Raw genomic sequence first — 25,501 nt, forward strand, 5'->3', positions numbered from 1 at the left:
ACACACACACACACACACACACACATTTAAAAGCAGGGTGATGTGATACAAATCTGATGACATGTGTGATGATGTTTTGTGTCAGGAGTGTCACACAAGAATAGTTTGGAAGGACAACATGTTGATCTATAACATTGTGATCTATAACAGTGATCTATAATTGTTGTCTACAACAGTGACCTATAACTGTCAACTATAACAGTGACCTATAATTGTGATCTATAACAGTGATCTATAATTGTCGTCTACAACAGTGACCTATAACTGTCATCTATAACAGTGACCTATAACTGTCATCTACAACAGTGATCTATAACTGTGATCTATAATTGTCATCTACAACAGTGATCTATAACTCATCTATAACAGTGATCTATAACTGTGATCTATAACTGATCTATAAAAGTGATCTATAATTGTCATCTACAACACTGATCTATAACTGTGATCTATGACTCTCATCTATAACAGCGATCTATAACTGTGATCTATAACAGTGATCTATAATTGTCGTCTACAACAGTGACCTATAACTGTCAACTATAACAGTGACCTATAACTGTGATCTATAATTGTCATCTACAACAGTGATCTATAACTGTGATCTATAACTGTCATCTATAATAGTGATCTATAACTGTGACCTATAACTGATGTATTATTATAATCTATAACTGACCTCTAAAAGTGATTTATAATTGTCATCTACAACAGTGATCTATAACTCTCATCTATAACTGTCATATATAATTGTGATCTATAACTCTCAGCTATAACAGTGATCTATAACTGTGATCTATAACAGTGATTTATAATTGTCGTCTACAACAGTGACCTATAACTGTGATCTATAAGTGTCATCTACAACAGTGATCTATAACTGTGATCTATGACTGTCATCTATAACAGTGATCTATAATTGTCGTCTACAACAGTGACCTATAACTGTCAACTATAACAGTGACCTATAACTGTCATCTACAACAGTGATCTATAACTGTGATCTATAATTGTCATCTACAACAGTGATCTATAACTCATCTATAACAGTGATCTATAACTGTGATCTATAACTGATCTATAAAAGTGATCTATAATTGTCATCTACAACAGTGATCTATAACTCTCATCTATAACAGCGATCTATAACTATGATCTATAACAGTGATCTATAATTGTCATCTACAACAGTGATCTATAACAGTGATCTATAATTGTCATCTACAACAGTGATCTATAACTCATCTATAACAGTGATCTATAACTGTGATCTATAACTGATCTATAAAAGTGATCTATAATTGTCATCTACAACACTGATCTATAACTGTGATCTATGACTCTCATCTATAACAGCGATCTATAACTGTGATCTATAACAGTGATCTATAATTGTCGTCTACAACAGTGACCTATAACTGTCAACTATAACAGTGACCTATAACTGTGATCTATAATTGTCATCTACAACAGTGATCTATAACTGTGATCTATAACTGTCATCTATAATAGTGATCTATAACTGTGACCTATAACTGATGTATTATTATAATCTATAACTGACCTCTAAAAGTGATTTATAATTGTCATCTACAACAGTGATCTATAACTCTCATCTATAACTGTCATATATAATTGTGATCTATAACTCTCAGCTATAACAGTGATCTATAACTGTGATCTATAACAGTGATTTATAATTGTCGTCTACAACAGTGACCTATAACTGTGATCTATAAGTGTCATCTACAACAGTGATCTATAACTGTGATCTATGACTGTCATCTATAACAGTGATCTATAATTGTCGTCTACAACAGTGACCTATAACTGTCAACTATAACAGTGACCTATAACTGTCATCTACAACAGTGATCTATAACTGTGATCTATAATTGTCATCTACAACAGTGATCTATAACTCATCTATAACAGTGATCTATAACTGCGATCTATAACTGATCTATAAAAGTGATCTATAATTGTCATCTACAACAGTGATCTATAACTCTCATCTATAACAGCGATCTATAACTATGATCTATAACAGTGATCTATAATTGTCATCTACAACAGTGATCTATAACAGTGATCTATAATTGTCATCTACAACAGTGATCTATAACTCATCTATAACAGTGATCTATAACTGTGATCTATAACTGATCTATAAAAGTGATCTATAATTGTCATCTACAACACTGATCTATAACTGTGATCTATGACTCTCATCTATAACAGCGATCTATAACTGTGATCTATAACAGTGATCTATAATTGTCGTCTACAACAGTGACCTATAACTGTCAACTATAACAGTGACCTATAACTGTGATCTATAATTGTCATCTACAACAGTGATCTATAACTGTGATCTATAACTGTCATCTATAATAGTGATCTATAACTGTGACCTATAACTGATGTATTATTATAATCTATAACTGACCTCTAAAAGTGATTTATAATTGTCATCTACAACAGTGATCTATAACTCTCATCTATAACTGTCATATATAATTGTGATCTATAACTCTCATCTATAACAGTGATCTATAACTGTGATCTATAACAGTGATTTATAATTGTCGTCTACAACAGTGACCTATAACTGTGATCTATAAGTGTCATCTACAACAGTGATCTATAACTGTGATCTATGACTGTCATCTATAACAGTGATCTATAACTGATATAGAATTATTATCTATAACTGATCTATAAAAGTGATCTAAAATTGTCATCTACAAAGTGATCTATAACTGACCTATAACTGTGATCTATAACAGTGTGATGTATAACAGTGATTTATAACAGTGTGATCTTTAACTGTGATCTTTAACTGTGATCTATAACCGTGATTTATAACAGTGAATTATAACAGTGATCTATAACTCTGTGATCTATAACAGTGTGACTTATAACATTGTGATCTATAACTGTGATCTGTAACACTGATCTACTCAGTGGCCTAGTGGTTAGAGTGTCCGCCCTGAGATCGGTAGGTTGTGAGTTCAAACCCCGGCCGAGTCATACCAAAGACTATAAAAATGGGACCCATTACCTTACCACTCAGCATCAAGGGTTGGAATTGGGGGTTAAATCACCAAAAATGATTCCTGGGCGTGGCCACCGCTGCTGCTCACTGCTCCCCTCACCTCCCAGGGGGTGAACAAGGGGATGGGTCAAATGCAGAGGACAAATTTCCCCACACCTAGTGTGTGTGTGACAATCATTGGTACTTTAACTTTAACTTTTAACAGTGTGAGCTATAACCGTGATCTATAACAGTGACCAGGCTAATTGGGAACAGGTGGGTGCCATGATTGGGTATAAAAGCAGCTTCCATGAAATGCTCAGTCATTCACAAACAAGGATGGGGCGAGGGTCACCACTTTGTCAACAAATGCGTGAGCAAATTGTTGAACAGTTTAAGAAAAACCTTTCTCAACCAGCTATTGCAAGGAATTTAGGGATTTCACCATCTACGCTCCGTAATATCATCAAAGGGTTCAGAGAATCTGGAGAAATCACTGCACTTAAGCAGCTAAGCCCGTGACCTTCCATCCCTCAGGCTGTACTGCATCAAAAACCGACATCAGTGTGTAAAGGATATCACCACATGGGCTCAGGAACACTTCAGAATAGCACTTTCAGTAACTACAGTCCGTCGCTACATCTCTAAGTGCAAGTTAAAACTCTCCTATGCAAGGCGAAAACCGTTTATCAACAACACCCAGAAACGCCGTCGGCTTCGCTGGGCCCGATCTCATCTAAGATGGACTGATGCAAAGTGGAAAAGTGTTCTGTGGTCTGACGAGTACATATTTCAAATTATTTTTGGAAACTGTGGACGTCGTGTCCTCCGGACCAAAGAGGAAAAGAACCATCCGGATTGTTATAGGCGCAAAGTTGAAAAGCCAGCATGTGTGATGGTATGGGGGTGTATTAGTGCCCAAGACATGGGTAACTTACACATCTGTGAAGGCGCCATTAATGCTGAAAGGTACATACAGGTTTTGGAGCAACGTTATCATGGACGCCCCTGCTTATTCAGCAAGACAATGCCAAGCTCTCTACTGCTCGCTAGTGTTACCATATCTGAGTTATTGTGCAGAAATATGGGGAAATAACTACAAATGTGCGCTACATTCGCTAACCGTGTTACAAAAAAGATCAGTTAGAATAATACATAATGTTGGATATAGAGAACATACAAACCCTTTATTTATTAAGTCAAAAATATTAAAGTTTGGTGATTTGGTAAAATTGCAAACAGCTAAAATGATGTACAAAGCAAACTATAACCTGCTACCAAAGAATGTACAACAATTCTTCTCAACTAAAGAGGAGAAATATAACCTTAGAGGAAAAAATAATTTAAAACATTTATATGCACGTACAACACTTAAAACTTTTAGCATAACAGTATGTGGAATCAAATTATGGAATGGATTAAGTAAAGAAGTTAAAAATTGTACTGATATGATCCAGTTTAAGAGGTTGTTCAAAATAATAGTGCTTGCAAAGTACAAAGAAGAAGAATTATGAGAAATACTTCTAACCTTATTAAAAATAAGATATTCTTCATCTCAGTATGTTAATAATGACTGAATTAATTAATTACATATTATAAAACTGTTGTGTATACTAATTCATAGATGTTATTGTATTATATAAAAAGGTCAGTAAATGATTCTATATAGGATTAAATAAGCTTTGCTTCTTCCTACTCCTTTTCGGGCATGATGTAAAATGAAATGATGAAATTGTGTGACGTATTAAGATGTAAGTGTGTTCATGTTCGAAATAAACTAAAGAAAGAAAGAAGCCACGTGTTACAACAGCGCGGCTTCTAAGTAAAAGAGTGCGGGTACTAGACTGGCCTGCCTGTAGTCCAAACCTGTCTCCCATTGAAAATGTATGAAGCGTAAAATAGCACAAGGGAGACCCCCGGACTGTTGAACAACTTAAGCTGTACATCAAGCAAGAATGGGAAAGAATTCCACCTGAGAAGCTTCAAAAATGTGTCTCCTCAGTTCCCAAACCTTTACTGAGTGTTGTTAAAAGGAAAGGCCATGTAACACAGTGGTGAACATGCCCTTTCCCAACTACTTTGGCACGTGTTGCAGCCATGAAATTCTAAGTTAATTATTATTTGAAAAAAAAAAAAAAAGTTTATGAGTTTGAACATCAAATATGTTGTCTTTGTAGTGCATTCAATTGAATATGGGTTGAAAAGGATTTGCAAATCATTGTATTCCGTTTATATTTACATGTAACACAATTTCCCAACTCATATGGAAACGGGGTTTGTAGTTTAGAGAGTTTGTATGTGTTGTTTAGCACTTAGCAATACTGCTACATGATGCTTAGTGTTTGCATCTGTTTAGCACGCAGCTTCTAAAACTTGTCGATCATCCTCCTTGTATTCAGGATCACACTTGTGTCAGGTGCATGTGTCATGTGACATGTGGGCGTGCACCTTCCCTGCGCTGATTGGTGGATGCGGATGACGGCTCATTGAAAACACCTGGCTGGTCCGCGCGCTCGCGTCCTGGCCTGCAGGTGCGGCGGGAGGAACCGAGTGCGAGTGGTCGATGTTTGGAGCACGTCTGAGTGCTGCGGCGCGACATCTTTCACCGGCAGGTAAGCTCTGAAACGTGCCGTTAAATTGTACTCCAACTTTTAGTAAGACTGGTGTCCGGGGCCATTACTAAGAATGACCTGAAGGAGTATTGGTGTGTGGGCCCATTCAGTGCCACCTTCAATGGTGTTGTTTTTTCAGTGTTCTTGAAGGTGCTCCGTGTAATTCACCCACCTTGTTTCCTTTTTTAGGATGCACCACTTACCCACTCAGTGTTGTTATGTCCATTATGTTTTATTTGTTGTCTTTTAACTCAGATTTGTATTTAGGTGACTCACATTTCCCACTAATAGCACACTTTACAAGACCACATTGAACACAACATAACAAAATTGAATATTTACAATATATGTGTTGTATATATAAAATGTGTGATGTCAGATGTGATACAAGCAGTCCTGGAGTGTTTATTTGTGTGTGATATCATGTGCAATACAAGCAGAGTGTTTACTTGTGTGATACCATGTGCGATACAAGCAGTCCTGCAGCATGTTTACTTGTGTGTGTGATGTCATGTGCGATACAAGCCACGTGTTTGCTTGTGTCATACCATGTGTGATACAAGCAGAGTGCTTACTTGTGTTATATCATGTGCGATACAAGCAGAGTGCTTACTTGTGTGAAATCATGTGCGATACAAGCAGAGTGCTTGTGTGTGAGATCATGTGCGATACAAGCAGTGCTTACTTGTTTGTGATATGTGCGATACAAGCAGTGCTTACTTGTGTGTGATATCATGTGCGATACAAGCAGCGTGTTTACTTGTGTGTGGTATTATGTGCGATACAAGCAGTCCTGCAGCATGTTTACTTGTGTGATATATGTGCGATACAACCAGAGTGCTTACTTGTGTTATTTCGTGCGATACAACCAGAGTGTTTACTTGTGTGTGATATCATGTGCGATACAAGCAGAGTGCTTACTTGTGGGATATCATGTGCGATACAAGCAGCGTGTTTATTTGTGTTTGATATCATGTGCGATAAAAGCGATCCAGCAGAATGTTTACATGTGTGTGATATATGTGCAATACAAGCAGTGGTGTGATAACATGTGTGATACATACATGTGTGTGATATCATTTGCGATACAAGCAAAGTGCTTACTTGTGTGCGATACTAGCAGACCTGCAGCATGTTTACTTGTGTGTGATATCATGTGCGATACAAGCAGTCCTACAGCCTTTTTACTTGTGTGATACAAGCAGAGTGTTTACTTGTGTGTGATATAATGTGTGATACTAGCAGCGTGTTTACTTGTGTGATATCCTGTGCGATACAAGCAGTCCTGCGGCATATTTACTTGTGTGATATCATGTGCGATACAAGCAGCGTGTGTACGTATATCATGGGCAATACAAGCAGTCCTGCAGCATGTTTACGTGTGTGATATCATGTGCAATACAGAGTGTTTACTTGTTTGTGATATCATATGCGATACACGCAGAGTGCTCACTTGTTTGTGATATCATGTGCGATGCAGAGTGCTTACGTGTGTGATATCATGTGCAATAAGTGCTTACTTGTTTGTGAATCATATGCGATACACGCAAAGTGCTTACTTGTTTGTGATATCATGCGCAATACAGGCAGAGTGCTCACTTGTTTGTGATATCATGTGCGATGCAGAGTGCTTACGTGTGTGATATCATGTGCGACGCAAGCAGAGTGCTTACGTGTATGTGATACGTGCGATGCAAGCAGAGTGCTTGCTTGTGATATCATGTGCGATACAAGCAGTGTGTTTACTTGTACAAAGCTGACAGACAGTTAACATGTAAATGTCCTCCAATAAACACACCATTTCTTCTATTTGACTCAAGTCGTAACTGTGAGGGCAAAGTTGTATCAGGACGTTCCTAATAATGATAATAATGATGATAATAATATTATTATTATTAACAGCAACAACGAATTAATAATTATTCAATTTTATTTTGTGTGTTGTTGTTTTTATTAAGTATGGTTGATCAATTTCACCTGAAATGATTGATCATTGTTTCCCCTGTGATTGATGTATTGAACATGATTTCTTATGTAGTTGACGTCTGCAGTGAGACACCTGCTAAAATCCAAACCGTGACCACAAATACTTGTCACGTGGTTTTCATGACTCATACGTGATCTTTTCAAGAAGATTTAGTTGCTGAGTCACTGAAGACTTCTGTTGCTTCCTCCACAAACACCAAAACAACTTCTTTCCTTGCACAACCTGCAAACTGTACGTGTTTGTTAGTACTCTCTTTGTATGGACGTGTGTGTATATATGTATGTATGTATGTATGTACAGTCGTGGTCAAAAGTTTACATACACTTGTAAAGAACATAATGTCATGGCTGTCTTGAGTTTCCAATCATTTCTACAACTCTTATATTTTTGTGATAGAGTGATTGGAGCACATACTTGTTGGTCACAAAAAAACATTCATGAAGTTTGCTTCTTTTATGAATTTATTATGGGTCTACTGAAAATGTGACCCAATCTGCTGGGTCAAAAGTATACATACAGCAATGTTAATATTTGCTTACATGTCCCTTGGCAAGTTTCACTGCAATAAGGCACTTTTGGTAGCCATCCACAAGCTTCTGCTTGAATTTTTGACCTCTCCTCTTCAGCTAAATGTGTTGGTTTTCTGACATGGACTTGTTTCTTCAGCATTGTCCACACGTTTAAGTCAGGACTTTGGGAAGGCCATTCTAAAACCTTAATTCTAGCCTGATTTAGCCTTTTCTTTACCACTTTTGACGTGTGTTTGGGGTCATTGTCCTGTTGGAACACCCAACTGCACCCAAGACCCAACCTCCGGGCTGATGACTTTAGGTTGTCCTGAAGAATTTGGAGGTAATCCTCCTTTTTCATTGTCCCATTTACTCTTCTGTAAAGCACCAGTTCCATTGGCAGCAAAACAGGCCCACAGCATAATACTACCACCACCATGCTTGACAGTGTGGATGGTGTTCATGGGATTAAAGGCCTCACCTTTTCTCCTCCAAACATATTGCTGGGTATTGTGGCCAAACAGCAACATTTTTGTTTCATCTGACATCACAAGGACACAGATAAGACCTTTTGGACGAAAGTTATGTGGTCAGACACACACACACACACACACACACACACACACACACACACACACACACACACACACACACACACACACACACACACACACACACACACACACACACACACACTGTCCTTTCCCTCTCCAAGTGATATTTCATGATATCATAAGCTTTCATTTCAAAGACAGAATAATTTCACACAATTAAACACATTTTTGTTGCCGTGACAACAGACTTGCTGCTTAGTCCACATGCATAGATGTACTTTACTTTACTTTATTACACTGTACTGTACTTTATTGTACTATACTTTATTGTGCTGTACATTACAGAACTTTACTGTAAGTCTCCCCTCCCCCCTGTCAATTGTTTGTATTTTTTTATGAATGTGAATCCATTTTTATATCAAACTTTGATATTTAATCTATTTATTTAATTTTACCAAAACTATCTTTTGTCAGCCACACAGGACATTTTGAAGGGCATACACATTTTTTTACATTAACATTTTTATTTTTGTTTTTTTATTTTTTGGCTCAATTTTCTGAAACTAGTTCTAAACAAAAATATCAAACTAACAATACCTTTTTTTTCTTTTTTTAAAATTAATATTTAGCCCCCTTTTGATGGCCATTTGATCAGATAATGTTTCAATTAGTGGAATAACTCGTTATGCAAATGTGTGCTAATTGAAAATATCACATGATATGTTAAAACAGGCCTTCAAGGAGTTAAAACAATAATAATAAATGAACAATTTTTTTGTTCAGGACTGAGGTTAATAAACACATATTTGGTATCATAATGATAATCACATTTTAGAAAATCTATTTCTGGTTGCATGAAGATGGCTTGAAAACTTCTTTTTAAAAATGTGTTCTTATCAAAAATATAGATGTTGTTTTTTTTAATTGATTTTGGAGAATTATGAGTGGATTTAGAATACCGGGGTCTTGCTGAGTCACTGCGCTTATGCAAGAATGGAACTTTTATTTTGGAAGTTGAAACGTGGAAATGATTGTGTATCTGCTGACCTTGATGACACACCTGTGACCTTGGATCGAGCCCAGTGCGACTAAGACGGCCGCTCGCCAAGGGGAACGTTCGCCATCACGATCAGTGGCGGAGCAGGAAGGGGCCAAGAATTAGTCCGTGGTGAGATGGTTCCAGGGCAGCACGGTGAACAAGGGGTTAGTTCATGTGCCTCACAATACGAAGGTCCTGAGTTCAATCCCGGCCTTGGGATCTTTCTGTGTGGAGTTTGCATGTTCTCCCCGTGACTGCGTGTGTTCCCTCCGGGTACTCCGGCTTCCTCCCACCTCCAAAGACATGCACCTGGGGATAGGCCCCTCCCACTTCCAAAGACATGCACCTGGGGATAGGCCCCTCCCACTTCCAAAGACATGCACTTGGGGGTAGGCCCCTCCCACCTCCAAAGACATGCACTTGGGGATAGGCCCCTCCCACCTCCAAAGACATGCACCTGGGGATAGGCCCCTCCCACTTCCAAAGACATGCACTTGGGGATAGGCCCCTCCCACTTCCAAAGACATGCACTTGGGGATAGGTTGATTGGCAACACTAAAATGGTCCTTAGTGTGTGAATGTGAGTGTGAATGTAGTCTGTCTATCTGTGATGAGGGGGTGACTTGTCCAGGGTGTACCCCGCCTTCCGCCCGAGTGCAGCTGAGATAGGCTCCAGACCCCCCCCCCCCCCCCCCTCTAGGGGAGACCGGATGCAATGGACGTCGAGTGGGTCTAGCATAATATTGTAAAGTCCAGTCCATAGTGGATCTAACATAATAGTTAGAGTCCAGTCCATAGTGGATTTAACATAATAGTGAGAGTCCAGTCCATAGTGGATCTAACATAATAGTGAGAGTCTAGTCCATAGTGGATCTAACATAATAGAGAGAGTCCAGTCCATAGTGGATCTAACATAATAGTGAGAGTCCAGTCCATAGTGGATCTAACATAATAGTGAGAGTCTAGTCCATAGTGGATCTAACATAATAGTGAGAGTCCAGTCCATAGTGGATCTAACATAATAGTTAGAGTCCAGTCCATAGTGGATTTAACATAATAGTGAGAGAGTCCAGTCCATAGTGGATCTAGTTAATAGTGTTAGAGTCCAGTCCATAGTGGATCTAACATAATAGTGAGAGTCCAGTCCATAGTGGATCTAACATAATAGTGAGAGTCCAGTCCATAGTGGATTTAACATAATAGTGAGAGTCCAGTCCATAGTGGATCTAACATAATAGTAAGAGTCTAGTCCATAGTGGATCTAACATAATAGTGAGAGTCCAGTCCATAGTGGATCTAACATAATAGTGAGTGTCCAGTCCATAGTGTATCTAACATAATAGTGAGAGTCCAGTCCATAGTGGATCTAACATAATAGTGAGAGTCCAGTCCATAGTGGATCTAACATAATAGTGAGAGAGTCCAGTTCATAGTGGGTCTAGTTAATAGTGTCAGAGTCCAGTCCATAGTGGATCTAACATAATAGTGAGAGTCCAGTCCATAGTGGATCTAACATAATAGTGAGAGTCCAGTCCATAGTGGATCTAACATAATAGTGAGAGTCTAGTCCATAGTGGATCTAACATAATAGTGAGAGTCCAGTCCATAGTGGATCTAACATAATAGTGAGAGAGTCCAGTTCATAGTGGGTCTAGTTAATAGTGTCAGAGTCCAGTCCATAGTGGATCTAACATAATAGTGAGAGTCCAGTCCATAGTGGATCTAACATAATAGTGAGAGAGTCCAGTTCATAGTGGGTCTAGTTAATAGTGTCAGAGTCCAGTCCATAGTGGATCTAACATAATAGTGAGAGTCCAGTCCATAGTGGATCTCACATAATAGTGAGAGTCCAGTCCATAGTGGATCTAACATAATAGTGAGAGTCTAGTCCATAGTGGATCTAACATAATAGTGAGAGTCCAGTCCATAGTGGATCTAACATAATAGTGAGAGTCCAGTCCATAGTGGATCTAACATAATAGTGAGAGAGTCCAGTTCATAGTGGGTCTAGTTAATAGTGTCAGAGTCCAGTCCATAGTGGATCTAACATAATAGTGAGAGTCCAGTCCATAGTGGATCTAACATAATAGTGAGAGTCCAGTCCATAGTGGATCTAACATAATAGTAAGAGTCTAGTCCATAGTGGATCTAACATAATAGTGAGAGTCCAGTCCATAGTGGATCTAACATAATAGTGAGTGTCCAGTCCATAGTGTATCTAACATAATAGTGAGAGTCCAGTCCATAGTGGATCTAACATAATAGTGAGAGTCCAGTCCATAGTGGATCTAACATAATAGTGAGAGAGTCCAGTTCATAGTGGGTCTAGTTAATAGTGTCAGAGTCCAGTCCATAGTGGATCTAACATAATAGTGAGAGTCCAGTCCATAGTGGATCTAACATAATAGTGAGAGTCCAGTCCATAGTGGATCTAACATAATAGTGAGAGTCTAGTCCATAGTGGATCTAACATAATAGTGAGAGTCCAGTCCATAGTGGATCTAACATAATAGTGAGAGAGTCCAGTTCATAGTGGGTCTAGTTAATAGTGTCAGAGTCCAGTCCATAGTGGATCTAACATAATAGTGAGAGTCCAGTCCATAGTGGATCTAACATAATAGTGAGAGAGTCCAGTTCATAGTGGGTCTAGTTAATAGTGTCAGAGTCCAGTCCATAGTGGATCTAACATAATAGTGAGAGTCCAGTCCATAGTGGATCTCACATAATAGTGAGAGTCCAGTCCATAGTGGATCTAACATAATAGTGAGAGTCTAGTCCATAGTGGATCTAACATAATAGTGAGAGTCCAGTCCATAGTGGATCTAACATAATAGTGAGAGTCCAGTCCATAGTGGATCTAACATAATAGTGAGAGAGTCCAGTTCATAGTGGGTCTAGTTAATAGTGTCAGAGTCCAGTCCATAGTGGATCTAACATAATAGTGAGAGTCCAGTCCATAGTGGATCTAACATAATAGTGAGAGTCCAGTCCATAGTGGATCTAACATAATAGTGAGAGTCTAGTCCATAGTGGATCTAACATAATAGTGAGAGTCCAGTCCATAGTGGATCTAACATAATAGTGAGAGTCTAGTCCATAGTGGATCTAACATAATAGTGAGAGTCAAGTCCATAGTGGATCTAGCATAATAGTGAGTGAGTCCAGTTCATAGTGGGTCTAGTTAATAGTGTCAGAGTCCAGTCCATAGTGGATCTAACATTATAGTGAGAGTCCAGTCCATAGTGGATCTAACATAATAGTGAGAGTCCAGTCCATAGTGGATCTAACATAATAGTGAGAGTCTAGTCCATAGTGGATCTAACATAATAGTGAGAGTCCAGTCCATAGTGGATCTAACATAATAGTGAGTGTCCAGTCCATAGTGGATCTAACATAATAGTGAGAGTCCAGTCCATAGTGGATCTAACATAATAGTGAGAGTCCAGTCCATAGTGGATCTAACATAATAGTGAGAGTCCAGTCCATAGTGGATCTAACATAATAGTGAGAGTCCAGTCCATAGTGGATCTAACATAATAGTGAGTGTCCAGTCCATAGTGGATCTAACATAATAGTGAGAGTCCAGTCCATAGTGGATCTAACATAATAGTAAGAGTCTAGTCCATAGTGGATCTAACATAATAGTGAGAGTCCAGTCCATAGTGGATCTAACATAATAGTGAGTGTCCAGTCCATAGTGGATCTAACATAATAGTGAGAGTCCAGTCCATAGTGGATCTAACATAATAGTGAGAGTCCAGTCCATAGTGGATCTAACATAATAGTGAGAGAGTCCAGTTCATAGTGGGTCTAGTTAATAGTGTCAGAGTCCAGTCCATAGTGGATCTAACATAATAGTGAGAGTCCAGTCCATAGTGGATCTAACATAATAGTGAGAGTCCAGTCCATAGTGGATCTAACATAATAGTGAGAGTCTAGTCCATAGTGGATCTAACATAATAGTGAGAGTCCAGTCCATAGTGGATCTAACATAATAGTGAGAGTCTAGTCCATAGTGGATCTAACATAATAGTGAGAGTCAAGTCCATAGTGGATCTAGCATAATAGTGAGTGAGTCCAGTTCATAGTGGGTCTAGTTAATAGTGTCAGAGTCCAGTCCATAGTGGATCTAACATTATAGTGAGAGTCCAGTCCATAGTGGATCTAACATAATAGTGAGAGTCCAGTCCATAGTGGATCTAACATAATAGTGAGAGTCAAGTCCATAGTGGATCTAACATAATAGTGAGTGAGTCCAGTTCATAGTGGGTCTAGTTAATAGTGTCAGAGTCCAGTCCATAGTGGATCTAACATTATAGTGAGAGTCCAGTCCATAGTGGATCTAACATAATAGTGAGAGTCCAGTCCATAGTGGATCTAACATAATAGTGAGAGTCCAGTCCATAGTGGATCTAACATAATAGTGAGAGTCCAGTCCATAGTGGATCTAACATAATAGTGAGAGTCCAGTCCATAGTGGATCTAACATAATAGTGAGAGTCCAGTCCATAGTGGGGCCAGCAGGAGACCATCCCGAGCGGAGACGGATCAGCGGCGCAGAGATGTCCCCAACCGATGCACAGGCGAGCGGTCCACCCCGGGTCCGAAAATAATACGTTACAGTAATCGAGACGAGACGTAACGAACGCATGAATAATGATCTCAGCGTCGCTAGTGGACAAAATGGAACGAATTTTAGCGATATTACGGAGATGAAAGAAGGCCGTTTTAGTAACACTCTTAATGTGTGACTCAAACGAGAGAGTTGAGTGGAAGATAATACCCAGATTCTTTACCGAGTCGCCTTGTTTAATTGTTTAGTTGTCAAATGTTAAGGTGTTATTATTAAATAGATGTCTGTGTCTAGCAGGACCGATAATCAGCATTTCCCTTTTCTTAGCGTTGAGTTGCAAAAAGTTAGCGGACATCCATTGTTTAATTTCATTAAGACACGCCTCCAGCTGACTACAATCCGGCGTGTTGGTCAGCTTTAGGGGCATGTAGAGTTGGGTGTCATCAGCATAACAGTGAAAGCTAACACCGTATTTGCATATGATGTCACCTAGCGGCAGCATGTAAATACTAAAGAGTGCAGGGCCAAGAACCGAACCCTGGGGAACTCCGCACGTTACCTTGACATAGTCCGATGTCACATTTTATGGGAGACGCACTGCATCCTGTCAGTCAGATTTAAGTGTCCGTCAGTGTTCCTTGGCTTTGATTTGTGCTCAAATAAAAACAAACAGTTTAATTGAATGCTCTTCTACCTCAAACAGGACGTACAAGTTTTAGTTTTTACGTTTCTTTTCTGTTAAAACGTGTCAAACTTCAGTCCTAAACAAAAATATCAATCATCAATCAATGTTTACTTATATAGCCCTAAATCACGAGTGTCTCAAAGGGCTGCACAAGCCACGACGACATCGTCAGATCCCACATCAGGGCCAGGAAAAAAACTCAAGCCAATGGGACGACGATGAGAAACCTTGTTAAAATACAAACATGTAATGTTTGTATTTTTAAATAAAGCAAATTTAAATTTAAAAAAAAAAAAAAAAATCGAAGATATCCTGCATTTTAAGAAATACTAATGTGTGTGTGTGTGTGTTTAGGGCAAGGAAAAACTCAACCCAATGACAATGAGAAACAAATACAAACATGTAATGTTTGTATTTTTAAATAAAGGAAATTTAACTTAAAAAAATAAATTCGAAGATATCCTACATTTTAAGAAATACTGTGTGTGCTTTTTTTTTTTTTTTTTTTAGGGCAAGGAAAAACTCAACCCAATGACAATGAGAAACAAATACAAACATTACATGTTTGTATTTTTAAATAAAGCAAATTTAAATAAATAAAAAATGATTGCGAAGATATCCTGCATTTTAAGAAATACTAATGTGTGTGTGTGTGTGTGTGTGTGTGTGTGTGTGTGTGTGTGTGTGTGTGTGTGTGTGTGTGTGTGTGTGTGTGTGTGTGTGTGTGTGTGTGTGTGTGTGTGTGTGCGTGTGTTTAGGGCAAGGAAAAACTCAACCCAATGACAATGAGAAACAAATACAAACATGTAATGTTTGTATTTTTAAATAAAGCAAATTTAACTTAAAAAAAATTAATTCGAAGATATCCTGCATTTTAAGAAATACTAATGTGTGCTTTTTTTTTTTTTTAGGGCAAGGAAAAACTCAACCCAATGACAATGAGAAACAAATACAAACATGTAATGTTTGTATTTTTAAATAAAGCAAATTTAACTTAAAAAAATAAATTCGAAGATATCCTACATTTTAAGAAATACTAATGTGTGCTTTTTTTTTTTTTTTTTAGGGCAAGGAAAAACTCAACCCAATGACAATGAGAAACAAATACAAACATTACATGTTTGTATTTTTAAATAAAGCAAATCTAAATAAATAAAAAATGAATGCGAAGATATCCTGCATTTTAAGAAATACTAGTGTGTGTGTGTGTGTGTGTGTGTGTGTGTGTGTGTGTGTGTGTGTGTGTGTGTGTGTGTGTGTGTGTGTGTGTGTGTGTGTGTGTGTGTGTGTGTGTGTGTGTGTGTGTGTGTTTTAGGCAAAGAAAAACTCAACCCAATGACAATGAGAAACAAATAAAAACATGTAATGTTTGTATTTTTAAATAAAGCAAATTTAAATAAATGAAAAATTAATTCGAAGATATCCTGCATTTTAAGAAATACTAATATGTGTGTGGGTGTATGTGTGTGTTTTTTTTTAGGGCAAGGAAAAACTCAACCCAATGACAATGAGAAACAAATACAAACATGTAATGTTTGTATTTTTAAATAAAGCAAATTTAAATTAAAAAAATCGAAGATATCCTACATCTTAAGAAATACTAATGTGTGTGTGCGTGTGTGGTTTTTTTTAGGGGGGGTGTCTATTAAAAGCGGCTGCTGACGTCACGGTCTCCGCCATCTTTGCCGCGCTGCGCTGCTTGACAGACGGAGAAGAAGTGAGGAAGGAGGACGGCAGCACATCTTCTTCTTCTCTCGGGAGGACAACAACATCCACCATCTTTCCCGCAGCGCTGAACACAAGCTCAGGTGACTTTCTTCACTTCCCATCTTTGCTCCTTTATGCGCCATCTTTTATTCCGACGCCTTTTTTTGCGCATCGGGGCCGCAGCGCACACGGACACACACACGCACACACACACACACGCACCAAGGTTGACGTCTTGAGGAGCGATACTTGCGATTCTGCGTCATTTTCTGGGATTTTATCGATATTTCACAGTTCATAAGGGGGGACGTGACGGTGCGTGCGTGACCCCCCTCCCCCCCTCCCCCCTAAAAGCGCGCAGTGGATGAATGCGGTGCGCAATAATGCGTCGGTTCCATGTGGGCGTTTTCAGCACCGCGGACAGCAGCCTCGCATGACTGAAGACCAACTGATACTTCTCTACCCTGATTTGTCTGGATGACGTCACCAATGGACGTATGGACGCGACGATACGGAAACGGTCGTGGATGACAGGGGGGGGGGGGACATGTTGATGATGACACGCGTGCGAGGTTACGTGGGCTCTGCCGTACGAAAAGGAGCAGGCAGAAGCGGAGTTGATGCAGTCTAATGTGAAAATGCGCCATGATAAATAAAGTGGCCCATATAAATGGGGAGAGGGGAAGGGGGGAGGGGGGGTGAATGCGTCCTTTTGGTTGACACGCGACTTCTTTGCATGAGAAATATATCCATTTCCTACCGCTTGTCCCTTATCATATCACATATATATGTATAATGCATATGTTCCTTCTTGACTGCACTTAAATGTAGAATATATTTATATTTTTCATATATTATATATTGTATATATAATATATTATATTATTTATATTATTTATTATTATTATTGTCTATTGTGAGCGAACTGTGGTGCTGAATTTCCCCCAGGGATCAACAAAGTACTTTCTATTCTATTCTATAATATAATATGATATAATACATCATATATGTCTATCATACGCAGCTCTAAATGTGCACCTTTTTGAAACAAGTATTTGTATTTTTGGATCAAATGTCTATCTTTACTATATATGCTAGTTATATTTTGTATATATATATATATATGTGTGTGTGTATATATTATATATGGCTGTGAATCTTTAGGCACCTCGCAATTGGATTCGATTCTTTAGGGTAATGATTCGATTTAGAATCGGTGCTCCATTCAAAAATCAATACTTTGTTAATAACACCAGGTGCCAGTTCCTCCACAAAATAGATACATATTACTTGAAAGAAAACTGGTTTTGTTGAATAAAATTCTACACTGTAAAAAAACAATACTATTTTTATGGTTAATTTACTCTAAATTTAAATAGTTTATAAAACTGTAGGATTGAAGACATTATCTCTAAATAAACAATCTGCCTGTTATTTTAAGTAATATGCCAGTAATGACAAACTATGTATATTTCAATTTTTTTTACAGAAAAATACCAAATTAATTATACATGCCATTTTCTGTTTTCTTAAATTACTTTCAAATTCAGGTAATATTACGATATTTTTCCGTAAAACGTTTCATGAAAATTTCTGTAATTATGTTTTTGATCATTATTTGGTTTACAATGTTTTACTTTAATTTTATGGTTTTCGTTTGGCAGCCATAGCTGCCAGTAGATGACCGTTTTTTTACAGATTTTTTTTTTACAGTGTACCCAAACATTTAATAAAAGTGGCTAGACAGGACAGATTTGGGTTTAAATCGATTTTATCTATTTATTTAAATTATTTTTTATTTTTTTATTCAGAATATGTTGCACATGAATTGTGATATGTACGTATTATATTATGTGTATATATATATATATATATATATATATATATATATATATATATATATATATATATATATATATATATATATATATGCGTGTGTGTATATGTATAAGTATATATGTGTGTGTGTGTGTGTGTGTGTGTATATATATATATATATATATATATATATATATATATATATATATATATATATATATATATATATATATATATATATATATATATACACAATTTATTTAATGTATTTTTATGTAGAGATGACTTTATTTCAGGATGCTTAATTTGTAAAAATGTATTTCAATCATTTGTCTCTTTATGATATTTTATTATTAAGTAGTTTCAATTAAAAGTCAAATTGTTCCGTTTTCTCACTAATAAATATTTTGTTAATTAGACGTCATGAATAAATCATAAACACATTTTTACCATTTCCCACCTATTGCTAATGTATAGCATTTTCTTACTTGTCAACTGTTACCTGTTAGCATTGATTGATTGATTGATTGAGACTTTTATTAGTAGATTGCACAGTACAGTACATATTCCGTACAGTTGACCACTAAATGGTAACACCCCAATAAGTTTTTCAACTTGTTTAAGTCGGGATCCACGTTAATCAATTCATGGCGTTTTTTGCAGGTATACACCTCAGTCATCTTTTGGTACTTGATGTATGCTAACATTAGCATGCTATATATTCTGTGAGCTGTTTAAGCAGTACCGTAATGTCTATAATAGACGTGTATCAGGAGTGTCAGTTAGTCACTTCTATTCTGACACCTACTCTACTTTACTGTCTTTATATATCAATCACACAAAGTTAACACTTTATCTCAGAGGCTCCGGCACCCCTAGGGGTCCGCAGATGTATTGCAAGGTTGTGACGTTTCTGCTTGATTAAACTTTTTTAAATATATATATTTTTAAACTATTCCCTCTCACCCCACAATGTGTCCATAAACCTAAAAGTCTATAAATTCACATTAGCATGAATTTAACACACTGTAGTGTAGTTTATTAATGTATTTTTATTTTTATTTGGACAATGTCTATGGACAACTCTACTGGAACCTTTTTTTTTTTTTTTTAGTTTTTGTAATCTAAGTAGGACAAGAACACCTTTTTGTATTTGTTTTTAATGCATCCTAAGTCATAACATATGGCAAGTAAGAGGTGGCTAACAATGCCATAAAGTCCTCTAAAAAACATACAAAAAGCGCCAACAATACTCCATTTACATGTGGTGACCTGAATATTAACAAGTATTAGTGATATTGTTATTATAAGCGCTAACACTGAGGAACTACTTTTAGTAGCTAACTAGCTGTTGCTGCTATATTGACATATTGAGCTGCTGCATCGCCTCTGAGTTGGCGAAAGTTAATTCTAGATGATAAATCATGCCTCTCACCTGGGTAGTAGAAGGTTGTGGACATAAACCCACAAGTTGGTCAACTTTGACATCCAACTTAAGAAAGACACAAAAACACTTGTTTTTTAACCCTTTGTGAGGATGATGATGAAATGTTGATGTAAATTGAATATATAAACATGCCATCAGTCTTAATCCCAGTGAGAGCAGACATTGTACAGTAAGTGATTGTTTTATTATGTTTCTTGTCTCTCATTAAGACTGCCATGATTAGTAGTTGTTGTTGTTGTTGAAGGAAAAGTGAACGTTGTGATGCGACTGTGAAATTAATATGCCGTCGTATGCTTAAAATGATCAAAATACATAAATATTACATGTTATTATGAATGTTACTACATTACATATATACTTATATAAAACATTGATGGAGGTTTTTCATAGCACTTTATAGGCGGAATAGAGCGACTCCTATTACCTCAATTGTTAGCTGACTCTTGCTAGCTTTTATTTACAATGTAGAATGTATAAAAACAGAAGATTATATGTGTTCATAAGAATTTTGAAGGACAGGCAAAATTAAAAATTAAAAATACAGTTCCTCTTTAAAAGAAAATAATAGTTAATTAATTATAAATATTTAATAATATTTTAATAAAAAAATATACATTTATTAAAATAAATTGTGTGTGTACTGTATATATATATATTTTTTATTTATTTATTTATTTATTTTGTAATTTTTTATTTTATTTTATTTTATTTTTTTAAAATAAAAATGTAAAAAAGCAGTTAGCAGGTAAAAAAAAAAAAAAACCTCCAGAATGTAAAAAAACAAAACAAAAAAAAGCATGTAAAGAAGGAGACGGAAAGAAAATGGCCGCTCACAAAAGCTGCAGTGGTGCAAAGAGACACGACTTAGTGAAGCTTTTAGTTTGGAATTAAATGTACTTTATTTAACAATACACAATTTATTCACATTATGTTTAATGTCATTTGTTTAGTTGTATTGGGACTAAGACTACATTTGTATGCTAAGCGTGAGCATACAGCGGTCCTGCAGCTTGTTCACTTGTGTATGATATCATGTGCGATACAAGCGGTCCTACAGCATGTTTACGTGTGTGTGATACCATGTGTGATACAAGCGGTCTTGCAGCGTGTTTACTTGTGTGTGAAATCATGTGCGATACAAGCGGTCCTGCAGCGTGTTTACTTGTGTGTGATATCATGTGCGATACGAGCAGTCCTGCAGCGTGTTTACTTGTGTGTGATATCATGTGCGATACGAGCGGTCTTGCAGCGTGTTTACTTGTGTGTGATATCATGTGCGATACGAGCGGTCCTGCAGCGTGTTTACTTGAGTGTGATATCATGTGCGATACGAGCGGTCCTGCAGCGTGTTTACTTGTGTGTGATATCATGTGCGATACGAGCGGTCCTGCAGCGTGTTTACTTGTGTGTGATATCATGTGCGATACGAGCGGTCCTGCAGCGTGTTTACTTGTGTGTGATATCATGTGCGATACGAGTGGTCCTGCAGCGTGTTTACTTGTGTGTGATATCATGTGCGATACGAGTGGTCCTGCAGCGTGTTTACTTGTGTGTGATATCATGTGCGATACGAGTGGTCCTGCAGCGTGTTTACTTGTGTGATATCATGTACGATACAAGCGATCTTGCAGCGTGTTCACTTGTGTGATATCATGTGCGATACAAGCGGTCCTACAGGGTGTTTACTTGTGTGCGTGATATCATGTGTGTGGTATCACGTGCGATACGAGCGATCTTGCAGCGTGTTCACTTGTGTGATATCATGTGCGATACAAACAGTCCTGCTGGGTGTTTACTTGTGTGCGTGATATCATGTGTGTGGTATCATGTGCGATACAAGCAGTCCTGCAGGGTGTTTACTTGTGTGCGTGATATCATGTGTGTGGTATCATGTGCGATACAAACAGTCCTGCAGGGTGTTTACTTGTGTGCGTGATATCATGTGTGTGGTATCATGTGCGATAAAAACAGTCCTGCAGGGTGTTTACTTGTGTGTGATATCGTGTGCGATACAAGCAATCCTGCAGAGATTATGTGTGTGTGTGATATCATGTGCGATACAAACAGTCCTGCAGATGGTTTACTTGTGTGTGATATCATGTGCGATACAAACTGTCCTGCAGAGGGTTTACTTGTGTGTGATATCATGTGCGATACAAGCAAAGTGTTTACTTGTGCAAAACTGGACAGCCATCTAAATGTCCTCCAAAAAACACACAATCCCCTCTATTTTACTAAAGTCATTTACAAAAGGTAAACATGCTAAGCTATAGGCTACTAGGAACTAGCAGCTACACAACAGCTAAGCACACAATAGCACACAAGCATAGCATGTAAACGAGTATCAAATAATTATAGTTGCATATTACTTACACATACAAAGTCTCCAAGGCAGAAATGCATCAGGAAGTATCCAGTAACAAACGTGCCTGCATCATTCAACTTACTGCGTCATGAGCTTAATATGGGTTATTGTGATCACTAGGTCTCACCAGAAAAATACAAATACCACTCCACTTCACCTTAAAGACAACACAAGTCCATTCCAGACAGTTAATAATAAATGTTGGTATTTTTCATAACTACCATTCTTCTCTGTTTGACTCATTTCACTTCATTAAACTCTTTCTCACATTCACTACTAAATAATACAAAATGTATGATTTCTGCTGATATCGTTTCCAATCAATATCAGAATCAGCCTATATCGTATCGGAAGTGAAAAGTTGTAACTGGCACCACGACAAAGCTGCGGCGTTGTGACATCAATCAGGATCTTGAGTCTTTTCCTCCAGTTGGAATAATCATGTTTAATATTTGCCAGCTGCTCTGTGACAAGATGCATCAATATTGATGATGTCATCGTGGATGGATGGGACTTTAAGGTGGAACAAAATCCATCCGTCCATCTTCTTCGGCTTAGCCGAAGTCGGGTCACGGGGGCAGCAGCCTAAGCAGGGAAGCCCAGACCTCCCTCTCCCCAGCCACTTCGTCAAGCTCCTCCTGGGGGATCCCGAGGTGTTCCCAGGCCAGCTGGGAGACATAGTCTTCCCAACGTGTCCTGGGTCTTCTCATTGGCCTCCTACCGGTCGGACATGTCCATCCTGACCAGATGCCTGAACCACCTCATCTGGCTCCTCTCCATGTGGAGGAGCAGTGGCTTTACTTTGAGCTCCTCCCGGATGGCAGAGCTTCTCACCCTATCTCTAAGTGAGAGCCCCGCCACCCGGCGGAGGAAACTCATTTCGGCCGCTTGTACCCATGATCTTGTCCTTTCGGTCATTACCCAAAGCTCATGACCATAGATGAGGATGGGAACGTAGATCGACCGGTAAATTGAGAGCTTTGCCTTCCGGCTCAGCTCCTTCTTCACCACATAGGATCGGTCCGTATCACTGCAGACGCCACACCGATCCACCTGTCGATCTCACGATCCATTCTTCCCTCACTCGTGAACAAGACCCCGAGGTACTTGAAGTCCTCCACTTGGGGCAAGATCTCCTCCCCAACCCGGAGGTGGCACTCCACACTTTTCCGGGCGAGAACCATGGACTCGGACTTGGAGGGGCTGATTCCCATCCCAGTCCTTTCACACTCTGCTTCGAACTGATCCAGTGAGAGCTGAAGATCCTGGCCAGATGAAGCCATCAGGACCACATCATCTGCAAAAACCAGAGCCCTAATCCTGCAGCCACCAAACCGGATCCCCTCAACGCCCTGACTGTGCCTAGAAATTCTGTCCATGAAAGGTTTTTTTTACAGAATCTGTGACAAAGGGGAGTCCAACCCTCACTGGAAACTGTTCCGACTTACTGCCTGCAATTCAAACCAAGCTCTGACACCGATCATATAATCAGACATGTATTCCATACTATCTGAGCACAGGAACACGGTCGAATGCCTTCTCCAAGTCCACAAAGATCATGGTTGGGTAAACTCCCACGCACCCTCAAGGACCTTGTCAATAATATAGGACAAAAATCACACTGTTCCTCCTGAATCCGAGATTCGACTATCCTGAGTAGCCTCCTCTTCAGTACACCTGAATAGACCTTACCGGGAAGGCTTAAGAGTGTGATCCCACAATAGTTGGAACACACCTTCTGGTTTCCCTTCTTAATGAGAGGAACCACTACCCCGGTCTGCCAATCCAGAGGCACTGCCCCTGATGTCCACGCGATGTTGCAGAGTCTTGTCAACCAAGACAGCCCCACAGCATCCAGAGCCTTAAAGGCCTACTGAAATGATTTTTATTTATTTAAACGGGAATAGCAGATCCCTTCCATGTGTCATACTTGATCATTTCGCGATATTGCCATATTTTTGCTGAAAGGATTTAGTAGAGAAAATCGACGATAAAGTTCGCAACTTTTGCTCGCTGATAAAAAAAAAGTAGCGGAAGTAGCGTGACGTCACAGGAGCTAGTATTCCTCACAATTCCCCGTTGTTTACAATGGAGCGAGAGAGATTCGGAGCGAGAAAGCGACGATTACCCCATTAATTTGAGCGAGGATGAAAGATTCGTAGATGAGGAACGTTACAGTGAAGGACTTGAGAGGCAGTGATGGACGTATCTTTTTTTGCTCTGACCGTAACTTAGGTACAAGCTGGCTCATTGGATTCCACACTCCTTTTTCTATTGTGGATCACGGATTTGTATTTTAAACCACCTTGGATACTATATCCTCTTGAAAATGGGAGTCGAGCGCGCGAAATGGACATTTAAAGTGACTTTTATCTCCACGACAATACATCGGTGACACACTTAGCTACTGAGCTAACGTGATAGCATCGTTCTCAAATGAAGATAGAAACAAAAGAAATAAACCCCTGACTGGAAGGATAGACAGAAGACCAACAATACTATTAAACCATGTACATGTAACTACACGGTTAAAAATTCTCAGCCTGGTAAGGCTTAACAATGCTGTTGCTAACGACGCTAAGGCTAATTTAGCAACTTAGCAACCGGACCTCACAGAACTATGATAAAAACATTAGCGCTCCACCTACGCCAGCCAGCCCTCATCTGCTCAACACCCGTGCTCACCTGCGTTCCAGCGATCGACGGCGCGACGAAGGACTTCATCTGTGGGTTTGGCGGCTAGCATCGGCTAGGCGTAGTAAGTAGTCCTTGTTGTGTTGCTGTAAGTATTGTACTTAGCCGCTAATACACCGATCGATCCCACCTACAACGTTCTTCTTTGCAGCCTCCATTGTTCATTAAACAAATTGCAAAAGATTCACCAACACAGATGTCCAGAATACTGTGGAATTTTGTCGAAGAAAACAAGAGGTTTTTGTATCGGGTCGATGGGGTCCAACCACTTCCGTGGATTTTGTGACGTCACGCGCATAAATCATATCCAAAGGAGTTTTTCAACCGGAAGTGTGGCGGGAATTTTAAAATGTCACTTTATAAGTTAACCCGGCCGTATTGGCATGTGTTGCAATGTTAAGATTTCATCATTGATATATAAACTATCAGACTGCGTGGTCGGTAGTAGTGGCTTTCAGTAGGCCTTTAAGGAAC

The 25,501-nt window shown here is 38.6% G+C and overlaps 1 protein-coding gene across 1 annotated transcript in view; it reads left to right on the plus strand.

Annotated features, from left to right (window-relative positions):
- The first annotated feature begins 16,643 nt into the window (after positions 1-16,643).
- The window catches only part of snap25a (synaptosome associated protein 25a), a 66,353-nt gene continuing 57,495 nt past the window's right edge, over positions 16,644-25,501 (plus strand). Inside the window, exon 1 of the mRNA XM_062034764.1 lies at positions 16,644-16,804. The gene's annotated coding sequence lies outside the window, so the exon portion shown is untranslated. The remainder of the gene's footprint in view (positions 16,805-25,501) is intronic.

The sequence above is a fragment of the Entelurus aequoreus genome, linkage group LG23 (genome assembly GCF_033978785.1).
Source record: "Entelurus aequoreus isolate RoL-2023_Sb linkage group LG23, RoL_Eaeq_v1.1, whole genome shotgun sequence".
NCBI classification, from domain to species: Eukaryota; Metazoa; Chordata; class Actinopteri; order Syngnathiformes; family Syngnathidae; genus Entelurus; species Entelurus aequoreus.